The sequence below is a fragment of the Acomys minous genome (assembly GCF_964271855.1).
Source record: "Acomys minous genome assembly, chromosome: 9".
NCBI classification, from domain to species: Eukaryota; Metazoa; Chordata; class Mammalia; order Rodentia; family Muridae; genus Acomys; species Acomys minous.
Genome location: NC_140490.1, coordinates 8,381,010 through 8,396,343, shown reverse-complemented (window position 1 = coordinate 8,396,343; position 15,334 = coordinate 8,381,010). Strand labels below are relative to the sequence as shown.

Below are 15,334 nucleotides of genomic sequence, written 5' to 3'. Positions count from 1 at the left end.
GAGGCTATGAACCACTTTATTTACAGTTGACTGGCAAACACTGCAACTATGGAGAACATCTGTTCCAATAAAAGAAAAGAAAGGTCCTGGCAAACAGTTACAGGAATCTCTGTTACAGTTGCTTGAAGATTCAGATACAGCTAGTTTGTGAAATTAAGGTATCTGCCCTGTGTCATCAGGCCAGAAGGGTGGCTCAGTGACGAAGTGTTTTCTTCACAAGCCTAATGACCAGAGTTTAGATGCCTTGCATCGACATAAAAGCCATGGGTGAGAGCGGGTATCCTCAGCTCTTGGGAGGGCAGGCAGGCAAAGCCCAGGGATGTCCTCTCTAATTTGGTGTGTTAGGTTCAGTGAGAGGCGTTTTCCCAAATGATGTGAAGAAAAAGATCAAACAGCAGCTTCTGGTCTCTGAGAGTGGGTACTTATGTACAATATGCTTAGAACACCACACACACACACACACACACACACACACACACACACACACACTCAGTGTTTCTCTTCGAATTTGCATGAGGGTATGCACCTCAGATATAACAACATCCCATGCGAGCATGAAAACCCATGTTCTGTGCCTTTGCATGCCCTCTGACCCTCTCCTGTCTTTTCCAGCCTTCCATTTCACTCACAGAGCATAGCTGTCAGCTGGACCCTCCACAAGTCTTTTCCTCTCTCCTGACTAGTTGGTTCTGTGAGTCTCCAGGACTCCCTGCACCCTGCACACTCACTCCTCACACTGTCTGTTAGTAGTAGGTGTGGATGGATCACGACTCCTCGTTACAGCTCTGAGTGGACTGTATTCATCCTGCTGGGAGTGCCTGGCGTGGTACCTGGCACAGAGACGCCTTTGGCTGTGTGGAATGAGCTCATCAGTCAAGTGCTGGGTCCACATCTGGGGTCGGTATGTGTAAGGCGGAATTTTGCCCTGTGTTCAGAGTGTTCAGGTTGCGCCCTGCCTCTTGCTATCTTGGCTGGCCTGTTAAAGACAGGGAAGACGGCTTCAGTCTTGGGACCCCCTGTAACAGCAGAAATTACACTCATCCACTCCTGGCATGTCCTTTTGGTGAGTCTACTCAAATTATATGTCATTTCGAGGGAACAGATGCCTTCTCGGCCAGGATGGGATGCGTGTGAGCACAGCTGGGCTTCCTCAGCCACTTAGCTTCCTTTCCTCCTGGTCTCTGTGCTCAGGAATGTGGGGCAGAGCTCCCTCTGGGCTCCAAAAATGCCTCGGGCTGGATCCTGTGAAATTCTAACCCTTCCTCTGGCCCCTATTCCCTCAGCACCACCACCTTCATCGTAAAATAATTTATACAAGTGGAAAGGGGGAAAAAACTCCAAGGCAGAAATACCATATGTAGAACAACATTGTGAAGTCGTCTTAATGTCCCCAAAGCTGCACGAGGCCATTTGCAAGATGCATTAGCTAGATAAGTATTAACAGAAGGGCCTATGGCAGAGCTGTTACCCAAACTACCACCTTTTATTAAGCCCCCAGGAAAACTTAAACCAGTCCATTACACTCATGTCTGTGATGGGCCTATTTTTTCCAGCTAAGGCAAGCTTAAATATTCCTGAAAAGGGACACGGACTAACCATAGGTCCAACCAGACACCAGGAACTTCATGTCTAAGCTGGGGTAGAGGGAAGCTGCAAGCTTCATGGTCAGTCTGGTGTTCAAAGATGGGCTGGGTTTCTGGAGCATTTCTTGGTCAGGAGAATGGTAGCTAGGCCCATTGTCATGCCACACAGTGCTTCATGCCTCATGCCGCTCTGTGCCGCATGCTGCTTCACAGGCTACACAGCTTCCTGCTCCACACGGCTTCATGCTCCACACGGCTTCATGCTCCACATGGCTTCATGCTCCACAAGGCTTTCTGCTCCACACGGCTTTCTGCTCCACATGGCTTCATGCTCCACACGGCTTCATGCTGCACACGGCTTCATGCTGCACACGGCTTCATGCTGCACACGGCTTCATGCTGCACACGGCTTCATGCTGCACATGGCTTCCTGCTCCACATGGCTTCATGCTCCACATGGCTTCATGCTCCACACGGCTTCATGCTGCACACGGCTTCATGCTGCACACAGCTTCATGCTCCACACGGCTTCATGCTGCACACGGCTTCATGCTGTACATGGCTTCCTGCTCCACACAACTTCCTGCTCTACATGGCTTCCTGCTCTACACAACTTCCTGCTCTACATGGTTTCCTGCTATACATGGCTTCATGCTCCATATGGCTTCACGCTCCACACGGCTTCCTGCTATGCAGTGCTTCCCATTACACACTGCTTCATGTCCCAGATTTCCTCACGACCCACATTACCTCACGCAATGCTGGTTCCCACCACACCCCGCCACATGCTACACAGCGTCACAGGAGATATTGCCTTATGAATCTAATGCTTCGCTCACCCATCTTCCTTTAGAAACCAGTGTCTCTAAGAGACACAAGGTCCCACTTCCCCTTGTCTCCTCATTTGCTGTATGACCTTGGTCAGTTATTTGGGCTCTCTGGGTTCTAGATTTGTCATCTGTGCAAATGAAAGTGTGCCAACTAACACCCACATGAGCTTTCCGAAAAGGCAATTTCATAATACTGGGTGTGGCTCTAGAAAAGATCAGCTGTTGAGTCCTTTGCGTTTTCAACTTATGGACTGGTCGCCTTCGATCACTTCAGTATGTCTCATAGGATCGGACTCTATGGCCATAAGATAAATTACTGCCTGAATTTTAGTGACGATGAACTAAAACTTCATACGGAGTGTGCTCAAAACAGCTCCCAGGGCATGGAAAATGTTCAATGCACATTGGAGCCACGGTTATCACCGCTTAGATCTGGTTTTAAATACCTTCCAAAATGGACTCCAGTTGTTCTCACCCCCTAGAACTCAGCCCCGGTGCAATGCTCTTCCTTGAACCTAGGCTGGACCTAGTAACTTGTTTCTCACAAATACAATACAAAGATATACAGGAGAACCATACTCATAAGAAGCGTATATATTTTCCATTTGGACACACTCATTACCTCAGCTCAAAGAAGCCGCTGTCGGTGGAAGCCCTTCTACCCTGAGGTCTGTGCAGCAACGAACTGAGGACAACTTTCAGGGTGATAATTAGAGAAAGACTGAGCCCTGTGGTCCAACAAGCCCCTCAATAAGCCCTTACAACAACTTCCGTGTGTGCTTGGGAGAGCAGAAGACCTGCCTCAGTCATGTCAACATCAGATCACATCACATCCTCATCCTTTGTACATCTGGAGAGCCCAGGAGACAATGCAGGCTCACTGTTCTGATCTGTGTGTTTGGAGTCATTTGTTGCACAGCTCATTTCCCCTCTCATGATGTACAGAGGCTGAACGGGTACTGGGTGAGCTAAGAGGTTATTGCACACGTGAGATGGTCTCAGCCTGACCATGCCAAGAGGATGACAAGGATGTGTGTGACCTCATTTTTTAAGGTACTGGCTATTTAGGCCTTTGCAGGTAGAGAAAGCAAAGACAAGGGTTGGTTTTTTTGTTTGTTTTGTTTTGTTTTGTTTTCTGTTTTTCTTTTTGGTCTGCCTTATCAACTGCTCTAATCCCAGAACATCCCCTAGTGTCTGCATGCAGCAAATACTCAGCAGCTCTCAGCTGGAGAGAGCAGTGCGGGCTGAGCTGGAGGGACCATAGGCAGCTGGCAAGAGCCCGCCTGCTCTGAAGATCAGAAAGCTGTCCCATGGCATGCTCAGCTCCCAAGCCACTGTAGCTTCCTGGCTCTATGACTCAGTCAGGGAAGGAAAGATGCAGACTCTGAGACTTCTCTGAGGCTCCAATATCCTGGTCAAATTTTAGGAGACTTCAGAAGAATAAAGTCTGGAGTCTGTTTCAGACAGAGGGAAAGAAACAACTTTCAGGCTGGTTTTTAAAGTTTGTATTTTGGTTTTATTTTTGCAACACTTGAAGAAGCCCTGCAGTTGCGTGATCCCTCTCAAAAGGGAGTTGTGGGAAGGTGGGGGAGCAGGGGGAGCAATCTTACAAAGCTGAAACCTTCTGGTGCTTGTTAAAAACAACAGAACAGCCATCTCCCCTCCCCCAGGGCCTGGCTGGCTTGACCCTCCCCTTCCAGAATCTCTGGTTTTATTTTATAATCTGACTCGGCTGCAAACTCCCCAGCTATGCAGCTGACTTTTTACAGCCCTGGCTGGGGAATGACTTCATCTCGGTGAATTTATGGGTCATGGCAGAGGACGGAGCAGAGGAACCTGGAGAGGAGACTGCAGCCCATCCTGCCCCCACCCTGCCTGATGATCTCCCCAGCCATGGCCTTGCAAAGTCAGTTCTTGCCCCGCTGCGGTGTTACGAGTTGGGGTGTCTCGCCAGAATCCCCTGCCGATGTCTGACATGCTTGTGAACTTTCAGCAGAACACAGGAGCTGGAAAGTGAGCCTTAAGGGTGGGTGGCCTTGCATATTTCAAAACCCAGGAATGGGTACGGGGCACCTCGGAGGCAGTTCAACTCTCCGGCTGCCTGGGCTTGGGGACGTGGTTGCTCCAGAGACAGTGTGTTGGCACTGCTTGTCCCTTGGCCGAGAGGGGCAGGACTGGCAGGCTTCCAGGTACCAGTCTATCTACTGGCATCCTTCCCCCTCCTGCTTTCTTAAAAACAAGGCTCCTGGAGCAAGTGGTAGCCTTCCTGCCTCTATCTTTTCCCTAGGTGTTTCCTAAGCTTGCTTCTCCTTGGCTAACCCCAGGAACTCCCAGAAGTCTTAACAACCTGTCATTGAGGGTCATGGAGCCTGCTCTTGATGACCTGAGGCCAGGTGGTCTGTGTATGCACTAACTTTGGGAATCACTACCAGGGACAGAATCCTTTTACCTTCCTGTGATTCTGTCTGTCTTCTGCCCCACACATGACACAGAGATAAGCTTTGAACCAGGAGAAGTCCCTAAAACACATGGGGCAAACAAACTCCTCTTGTCCAGCATACCCTACTCCATGCAGGTGTGTGTGTATGTGCATGCGTGTGTGTGTGTGTGTGTGTGTGTGTGTGTGTGCGCGCGTGCGCGCGCGCGCGCGCTATATCCTGAGAACTGACTTTTTCTGAGGTTGGACTGTAGGCAGTTAAGGCTCAGGATCAAGCTGAAAGCTCCACCCATGGGATTCGGGGACAGCAATGCATGTCCTGAGATACAGTTATTTCTGTCTGGTGGCACATAAAACCACCCTTTCTGTCCCACTAAGAATGGAAAAAAGAGGCAGGTAGGGGTGGTCTGGAAAGTTTTTTTTTGAAGCTGGGGATGACCTTTGATTCTTTCTCATAGCTCACCGTGAGCCAAGTCTTGTGACAAGTATAAGGGGAGCAAGCCACACTGCCCACCCTCCTTATTCTTGCAGCCAAGGAGGCGAGGCAGCCAGGAAGACCTCCAACTCCCCGACTTGGCGCTTTTATATACAGATGTAGAAAGTCACAAGAGAACACTGAAGCCTGAATTGGAAGGGGGACATGAACATAAGGGGTTAAGAAGTCCTTGCAGGGCCTAGAGAGGTGGCTCAGTGGCTGAGAGCACTGGCTTTTTTCACACAGGACTGCAGTTCAGTTCTCAGCACCCACATGGTGGCTCACAACTAAACTTAACTCCAGATCTGACACTCTCTTCTGACCTCCTCAGGTACCAGGCATGTATGTGGTGCATAGACACATGTGGGGGTAAAAAGCCTCATTAAATAAATCTAATAAAAATTTAAATATTAAAAAAGATCTTGCTTGATGACATCTGAACTTTGGAAAGGAAGTTTTCAGATGGACATGGAGGAAGACAAAAGAGTGGGTTGGAGAAGAGTGACTATTATGGTCTGGATGTGTTCCTAAGTGTTCATATTTTGGAAACATATGTTATATATATTTGGAGGTGGGCTTTTGGGAAGTGCTGGGAATAGGCAAGGTAATGAGGATACAGCCCCCATGATAGTATTAGTGGCTTTATAAGATAAGGAAGAGAGATTTGGGCTAGCACATTTGCTCTGTCTCATTATGTGATAGCATCTGCCATGTAAGGATGTAGCAAGAGGACCCTCAATAGATATAGTATGACACTCTTACATTTTCCAGCCTCTAGAACCATGAGCTAAATGAATCTTATCTCTTTATAAATCACCAAGTCTCAGGCACTTTGTTATAGAAACAAAAATTAGACTAAACAATAAAGTGAGTAGAGTCAGAGAAAACTGTAAGAAAAGAATAAAGGTAAAAGAGTCACTGAAGAAATAGACAATCAGTTGTACTATATACACCTACCCAGTGGGTGTGTATAAATGTTTGTGACAGTATATACAGTGGGCATTGTTGGGGCAAATAGAATTTGAATATTTGATACACTGGGTGAGGTTTAAATGTGGAAGCGAATTATGAATTATACACGGGATTGTTGGGGTTCTTTGGCCTGGGGTGACTTGGGTGGAAAGTTGGTCAGTTGGACCAGTGATGTCAAGGCTGTTTGAGTCAATCTCAAGGGTGTTAGAATAAACCATTCCCAATGGCCCTGGCCCCACGGCCTGGGACACCTGTGAGGGAGCCCAGTCTTCCCAGGAGAGAAGTCAAGTCCAGGGCTGGCTTCATTACTTCCCATGCTGTTAAAACAAAAGGAACCTTGAGGAGAAGGGTTTATTGTGACTCCCAGCTCCTTCGAGAGTGCGGTTCCTAGTTGGGGAAGTGATGGCTGCGAGGGCTTGAGGCAGCGAATCATGATGCATCTGAAGCCAGGAGGTAGAGAACAGTGAGTCCTCTTGCCTAGCTCATGGCTCTCCTTTTTATTCCGTCCAGAATCTAACCCTAGGGAGGAATGGCACTCATTTTTTAGGATGGGTCTCCCCATCTCAACCTAATCGAAATAATCCCTCCCAGGTGTGCCCGGAGGGGTGTCCACTAGGTGATCCCGGATCCTATCCAGTCAGTGGACATTATGAACCATCACAAAGGCCCTCTGGGGGCTGAGTGACCTGGAGGGTATGGCTAGTCTTCCCTCCTTCCTCTCCTGTTTCCTCCACTTCAGTACCTCCCATTAAGCAGTGTCCAGAGAAACCTCTATTGTTGGCAGCCTAGAAAGTTTCACTCCCTTATTTATGAATCCTAGTGTTCTGCCTCCTGCGCTCTGGGTGCCTCAAATCCCTTCTCTGCCTCCCCTATCCCTTTGGAATAATCAGGTCAAGAGAACCCTGTTCCCCCATCCTTCAGCCACAGGGATGCAGGAGCTCTTCCTGCTCTTGGATTCGTTGGTCATCCTCCCCTTCTTGCAGACTGTCAGGGAAATTGGAATCAACCTCAAAGCTGTTATGAGCTTAATGTTCTAAAGACAAGCATGTACCTCCGAGTGGGACTGGGGCTGCTGCTCTTTGATAATCTATTCAACTCATTTGGTTCCATCGTTAATAGACAGCTGTGTATTCTGTGATGATTACAATATACATTAATCAAAGGCACGTTGTGCTGAGAGTTGAAAATTACACTTCCCTTTTTTTCCCCTCTCTGCAGAAAAAAGAAAAAAGAAAAGAAAAATGGTCTGCCATTCAGTGCTGAGGAGAGAAGTACTCAGATCTTCAGAAACCAAGCAACAAGCCTCCTTGGGAAAGCAAGTTCTGGAAACAATGAAAAGGTGTCTCCAAGTGTCATGCTGTCATTAATTGTCAAGTGAAGGCATGGGGATCAGGGATGACCTAGATACCTTGAAAACTTCCAGAAATTCCTGGGTAAGTGATTTGCAGAGTTTCTATTGGCCTTAACCAGGTAAAAATTCCCATTTAATCAGCTCCGTAGACTTGTCAAAGTCACAAAGCCAACAGAGACTGTAGTGAGAATTCTGGTGCCTTAAACATGGAAACATACTTTTGTTTCAATCACAGATGTGGGATCTGGGGCTGCTTCAGACTGTCCACGGCAGCAGACTGTTTGCCTCGTGTGTGCTCTGGCTGAGGCTTGGTTCTGCCAGCTGAAGATGCTTTAATTCTAGGGACTCTAGAGAGGGTATAAAAAGACCAGAGCTCCAAGAGAGGGGCATGGCAGTTCCTCCTGCTGATTCCTGCTCCTGCTGCTGCTGGTTTGTCAAATGATTGAGAGAAAAGAGACAAGAAGAATGAGTTGGCGATATCCTGACCAGATGAAGATTGGACTTGCCCCCAAGGAACTCAACGTCCCTAACCAGCAGGAAGTAGTCTAAAAAGATGTCTACATTCTCTTTCCACTCTAACCTTCCTTCTTTCCTATCTGGTGTTGGAGTGTTGCAAGGGACAAGAGTTGGAAGGGATGTAGAGGCTTAAGAACTGCAATAAAAATAGATTTAAAAATATACTCCTACAAGAGACCTGTTGCATACTTTGTCACTGAGTGGTCAATTGCAATGGAAAATGTGGTGCTTTTCTGTGTCTCTGAACAGGCCTGGGCATTTATAATTACAGACTGCCACGGGGAAGCAGGCAAGCAAGGAGCCACACCTGTTTGGCTCTGAGGGTTCCGACGAGGGAGGAAAGCACTGACCTCTAAGCCCCAGAATCATGTCTTCTGTCTCAAGAGTCTTCAACATCATCATGTGATAGGAATAACAATGTGACCAAGCAGAGTGTGGAGGAGATTAAGGAGGTGCTCCTGGAAACAGGTCTGTGCTCCTGCAAGTAAGCAGGACAGAACTCACCGGGGCTTCACAAACAATGACAAGAAACAAAAGCCATGAAAGTAGAAAGGGCCCAAGCTGGGAAGAAAAAGAAAATCAGGGAGCAGGGAAAGGATGAAAGAGGGTAAAGGGTGGGGATGATCAAAACATGCCATATATATGTCTGGAAATGCCTAATAAAATCCATTATATATAATGAATATAGGCTGATTAAAAAATAATGAGCAAAAATTTAAAACATGCTGCCCAGTGTGCACCATTCCCATGCCGTGGAAACACGCAGTCTCATTCCAACAAGAACTAGACTGTAGGAGAGTTCCAGGTCTAAGCATAGAGCCTAAGCCAGAGGCTGGGGCTCTGAGTGGTACAGCTGACATCTGACCATAACAAATTGTCCACTGTTTCTTATTCCTCAGTTTCTTCAAATGTAGTGAAAATAACAGAGTCTCAGGCCAGTCACAGGCCAGTTCATGACTTAACATATAAAAATCAGTTATACCATGCATGCACCTACATAAACACTGAGTGTTTGTGATTGCCACTGTTTAAAATCATCAGGGAAATAAAATAATATGTATATAAAAGCCTGTCATCGAAAGTTCTTCTGGTATAGCAAAACCCACCTGTGTCTGTTGAACCATCCCCATGGTGTTCAGTGTGATGCCAGAACATAAGCGAAGAGATGAAACTAAAACAAAACATCCTAGGTACAAGAGTGTCAAAAGCAGAACATTGCTCCCGGTGGCTGGAGCAAGGACGGAGACGTGGACACTCATACTAGTCTCACTGAGTGACATTCATGTTGTCACATGCCCTTTTCCTGGCAGCAGTTCCTTTTCCTTCCTTTTTTTTTTTTTTTTCCAGTTCGATTTCTCCAAATCCTATGATTCAGGCACATGGTGTCTTCAACAATAGGCTCTTACCATCATGTTCTGGAGGGTAACCAAGAGCAACGGCAGTAGCTTGTATTGTTTGGAGGATTTATGAGACTTCACCGAGCAACAACTCAAAGAGAGGTAGCCCATACCTTGTATTTTTTATTTGATAGCCCATGACATTGGGGAGAAGTATTATTCCTCCCACCTTCATATAGGGTAACTCCATTTAAACTTAAAAGTGTGTGTGTGTGTGTGTGTGTGTGTGTGTGTGTGTGTGTGTGTGTGTGTGTATACACATGGAAATTCTAAAACAGCAGTTTTCCATATGTCTTTTTCCAAGGTCTTTGTGATAGTTTACTATCGATTTTTTTTTTAAAGAATGTATCGCATGGGTCTTTTGTCAGTGCCAAACCCACCCTCTATAAGACTTAAGCAGCTGAACATACAGGAATGTTCTTCATCTGACCTGGAATGACAGATGGACTATAACATTAAATTACATCTCAGAGCAAGACCTATATAACTAAGGTCAGGCCATCTCCTTAATATAAGGATCAAAGTGAACCACTCTTACAGTGTTTAACCTGTTGTGGAGTCAGAGGTCTTTTCAGAGTTTGTTCAAAAAACAAAAAAATAGTATAAAGAAGACAAAGAAAAGAAAAACTATCTCCTAGAAAACTTCTCTGGCACCCAACATTCTGCATAGAGCTGTGGCTATATAAAGGTTTGTGGACACTCTAAGTCTCATTTACTGATCATTTAGCCCTCCTCCCAGGACCTCTACACACTACAAAACAAGAGCCAGTCAAAGAGGTGGCTGGCGACTTCCCTGTAGATGGCACATGTGGAAACAACCTTCAGCTAAGCATCAAGTAAAGTCTACAACAGTTCCTTCATTGTCTGGGAGGGCTTGGGGATAGTAGCTGGCTCATGTTGAGCTCTTTGGAAAGAATTTGCAATGTGGACAGCCGGTAGTATTGATCGAAGTGACCAGGTAGTTTCTTATCTAAATAGAAAAGTTGCTTGGACAACCTCCCTTTCCATCACCTTGGCAGGGAAATGGCTCTGAGTGTAGCCACCCTGATGTTACTAGCACCCTCAAGGAGCAGAGCTGGGTAGTTTTCTTGAGCTCTGGGGGACTGGAAAGCTTGTCAAAGCCTTTCTCAGGGCAAGACATCTCCAGAAGCAGTGTCTCTGGTCTCCCTTCCCTCTCCCCAGAACATCTCTGGGAAGATTTATCTGACTCTCATAGCTCTGGGACGTCATGACAAGAGCAAACGTGAGTATGGGTGTGGTACCCATGGCTATTCCTGATCAGTGTCCGGTAGGGTAAGGATGCTACTTTGGGTCCTCTCTGGAGTATTGGGAACATTGTCACAGCATAGAACTGCTCATCGAAAGGTTAAGAGAGGATCATTTGGCTTTGTTAGCACTCCTCCTGTGTTCTAACTACACCCACCCTGCCCTTACTTCAGCTGTAAGAATGCAAAGTGGCTTTGTGCTGAATGGGTGGCACCATTGTTACCTTTAAAACTGCTTTCAGGTAGGACCCTTGCTGGCAAAGCTGTCGGAGTTGAAGCGTGGTACACATCTGCTACCAGCATTGATCCCTTAGACACAAGGCAAGCTGTGGCCCCCATCAAGGAACTGTCGTGAGGACAGTGTTCATAACTACTGAGAAATGCTCAGAAATCGAGACTGTGCTTCATTAAAGTGCCCCAGTGTGCTTTCAAACCCTCCTCTTGGTGACCTGTCCTTTCAGCTCTCTCAGAATGACATTATTCATACTGTAGTGGATCTGAGCCACCTAGAGGGAATGGCTTGCCCAAGGGAGGAGGTGACCATCTTAAAGGCTCTTGTCTGTCATCACAGCACCTGGTCCTGGACTGGTGGAACCCCAAAGGCAGGATGCAAAGGAGGCAGCCTCTAAACAGGAGTGGGGTGTCCCCAAACTGCCTACGTTAAGTCAGAGAGAGCTGTGGCAGCCTTTCTCCCACTCACCCTCTCTGTGATGCGTTGTTATGGTAATTCTCGGAGGAGTCTGGTGACAAACCTGACCACAGAAGCGTGACAGGACCCATCAGCAAGTGACAATGTTAGAAGATTCACTCCCTAGGAAGGGACATCCCATCTAACTTGAGTGGCCAAAGACACAATAAAGTGATCTGAAGGAGTATGGGCTGCCCTCCATTGAAGGAGGCCTGCTTCAGACGGGTAGCGTGGATGCTCTTTTCAGAATGCATGGGGCAGTGGGGCCAGGGCCATTCAGATTCTGCTTCAGAAAATGAGGTCCAGCCTTATTTTTAAAAACCAGAGCCCACCCATCTTGCTGCATCCAGGGGTCTTAGCTCTGGTTACAGGCTGCTCTGTTTCTTTTTGAACCTGAGAAGGTTGATTTTAGCATTAGTATCTGAGGGAGGTTGATGCCCAGCCTTGGGCTCAATGGCCAATGTTAACTATCTATCTATCTATCTATCTATCTATCTATCTATCTATCAACTTACATTAGATTCTACTTTATCTATTATTTTAGTTAGTATTTCATGAGGCATGGGTTGGACCAAGGGACAAAGTTAAACAGCCTCTAGTACTCCAGCTCAGGGGCTGTGGTGAGATAGGATGAAACACAGGCAGGGTGGTTTCAAACCTCTAAACCATTTTCATACCTAGGAGTGTATGTGCGTGTGGAAGGGAGGGGGTGTGCATGTGTTGTGTGCATGTGCATAGAGGCCAGAAGTCAATATCATCTGTCTTCTGGGATCACTGCCTGCCAGAGTTTATGAGACACAAGCTCTTGCTGAACCAGGAGTCTAGCAATTCAACGAGGCTGGCTAGCTAGTGAGCTATAGGGCTCTGTCTGTCTTTGCTTCCCCCAGGGCTGGGGTTATAGATGCCACCATGCTCAGAGTTTGTGTGGGTATTGGTTTTGAACTCAGATCCTCATGCTTGAATGGCAGGCACTTTCCTAACTAAGCCATTCCCACAGTCCCCTTAGCCAGGCTCTCTTGAGTCTAAATCCACACCCATGTGCAGATCAGGTCATGGGTACTGCACACTCACAGGATAAGAAAATGAAGATGTAAGGGGAAAAAGACTTCTCCCAGCTCTTAGAGTCATTAGAAAAATGAGCAATTTGTTCTCATCTAGGATTCCTCCACCAAGGACTTGTGAGGTGGCTAAAGACACTGCGGATGTCATGCAGGAGCAGGGGGAGCAGCCTAGGGACAGGTGATGAGACAAGTACAGGCTGGTCCTGCCTTAGTGTCTGGAGCTCACGGGAGGGCTAGATGAAGACTGGGGATAGAGTCATGCTCTGCAAACCACCCAGCAAGAGTGGGTGGGTGGCAGGCTGCTCTCCTCACCCAGGCTCCTACCCACACTGGAGCCTGTGTCTGGCTGGAGCTGAGGTAGCTTGAATATGGCTCTCCCCCCCCTGAAACCCACATGAAGTTTGGTTACCATGGGGCAGCATCGGAAGGTGGAGCTTTGAAGACAAGATGGAGTCTGCATCACTTGAAGCAAGAGTTAGGCCATTCTTCTGCCAGTGGGTTAATTCCCGCTGGAGCGGATTAGTTACCCACAGAGAGAAGGTTGCTATAAGCCAAGGCACCTCTCCTGTTGTGTCCCTTTGGCCAACGCAGCTGCTTGTCTACTTCTTATTTATGATGAGGCCCTTGTCACATGCTGCTGCCTAATCTTATATTCCCAGCTCCGGAACCACGAAGGCTCCAAGTGAACCTCCATTCCTTAAAAATAACCCAGTCGCAGGTGGTTTTGGGGTATCAACAGTAGAGAGACAGAAACAAGTGCTGTCCAGCTTCTGTCCCTGTGGAAGGGATGCGTACAAGGGATTACAGTGGTGAGAGCGTGTCCCGACCTACTCAGGCGCCATTGATTCTTAGTTATTATACCCTACCTCGTAGCCTTCCAAATACTCACATGTACTTTATAGCGTTGCATAATTCTCATGTGCAGACAATCACAAGTTCTGTGAGTGACATGGGCAACATCTCCAAAGTGATCATAGCATTGGGGTTCAAATGGCCAGTCCTTCCCCAGCATCCACTGCCAATCCAGGCTGGATTTGCCAGGTTGCTCCATGGCCACTTCTTTTTGGGATGTGCACGTACATATGAACATGCTCAGCCACCTTGGATCACCCAGGGGGAAGCTTGCAGCTGGGGACGAGGTTAGCTGATCTGTTGACGTGACATTCATCTTATCCCCATGTCATCCCATTAGTGTTATTGCCTCAGGGGCTCTGGCAGTTGGAACGTGCCTAAGAACAGAGGGTCACCAATGGGGTGCAGACATCTTCTTTACCAAAACCTATGAGCCCACACTTTCTTCCCCTATAGCTCTATGCTGCATGGAGCTTTTCCTCTAAGCCAGAAATGAATGCCCGGACACAGCGACCTACTTGTTTACCTTTGGGCTTGAAGTGAGTACATCTGCAGCACGTGGTCCTGTCTAAGTTCCCTGAATCACCAGGACTGAAAAACAGAACAAGGACACAGGGTAGTGACATGGTGATGGGTGACTAGGCCTGCTTGGTGCCAGTGAGAGTTTTTCTAAGGGACAGTGAGTCAAGAGGTCATCCAATCCAAGATCTCAACCAGGGTGCCTAGGGACACTGCTCACCAAGAAACATAGGACGCTGTTTGTCCCAGGGCTTAGCCAATCATAAAATCACCCACCCCACATACCGCTGTTCCCTCTCCTGCCACCCCCGCTGAGCACTTAAGAGCAAGTGGGGGCAGCAGCTCACTCTCCACCAGCTGAGACCCAGAATGCAATTAGACATGATGACCCAGACCAGTGTCTTAGGGCTTGGGAGTCTAAAGAGGAATAGCATGTGCTGGCCGGAGCAGTGCTGGGAAATTGTTGCTGGCATACAGAGCCTATTGCCTTGTCTTTATAATCTACCACATCTGGGCTTGGGGGAAGAACGCCACCAGATGTTCAGAAAGCCATTTTCTTCATTCTTTCTAAAGCACAACAATGTACTGTGGTCAAATGCAAATGTGTGTGCGTGTTCAAAGCGTGTGCTCTTGGTGTTTAAAGGATGTTACATTCTATATGATGACACTTGGGGCCATAAATCACACTCACAGCGGTGCAGGGTGGAGGACAAGACACTGTGCTTCTCTTCCCTCTGCCTGCTGTCTCGGTCCCCATGGTTTCCCTGTCTCTTTCCAAGCTGCGTCATGTTGGGACCTTTTCGATAAACAGAATCCAGGGTGCCCTTCCTGCACCCCATCTATGGGGAACAGGTTCGAAACACGGATCATGCACAGCCCTGGGCATGATGTTTTTCTCTGCCTCCAATGATGGTTAATTTATAAATCAGGCCTCATAAGAGATGAACCCCAATAACTAATAACCAGTTGGAGCAGTTATAACAATAACACGTTATGTGACTGTGCTGTTTCCCTTTTGCTCCTTCCCAAAATATTTTATTATGCTGCATTTAAACATGAGCCTTCATATGACAATTGGCCCGATAACTGAGAATACTATGAAATGACGAATGGGTGGGTAGTGGATGCAACATGTATTCGCCGGCTTTAGGAATGATTCATGACCTGGGCAACACAAGATTTCATCTTGCGACTCCTAACGGCACGGCGTATATTTAAAGCCCCTACAAGCTGTTCCTTTCTGCAGCTCTTCATTTAGTGTTTTCAGGTTGTGATTGGCCAACTGCAAGCTAACTTGCCAAGACAAGTGAAGCCACAGACAACAGGGTCTTTTGCGCTTAAGTTGGGATCTTAGCTCAGCTACCTGGCATCTGGGTGACCTTGGGTAA

The 15,334-nt window shown here is 47.3% G+C and overlaps 1 long non-coding RNA gene across 1 annotated transcript; it reads left to right on the top strand.

Moving 5' to 3' along the window:
* The first annotated feature begins 893 nt into the window (after positions 1-893).
* Positions 894-8,345, top strand: LOC311605080. Its single transcript, XR_014781782.1, has 3 exons — positions 894-1,063; positions 7,516-7,730; positions 7,884-8,345. It is a non-coding gene; the product is annotated as an uncharacterized lncRNA (long non-coding RNA).
* Positions 8,346-15,334: the final 6,989 nt, after the last annotated feature.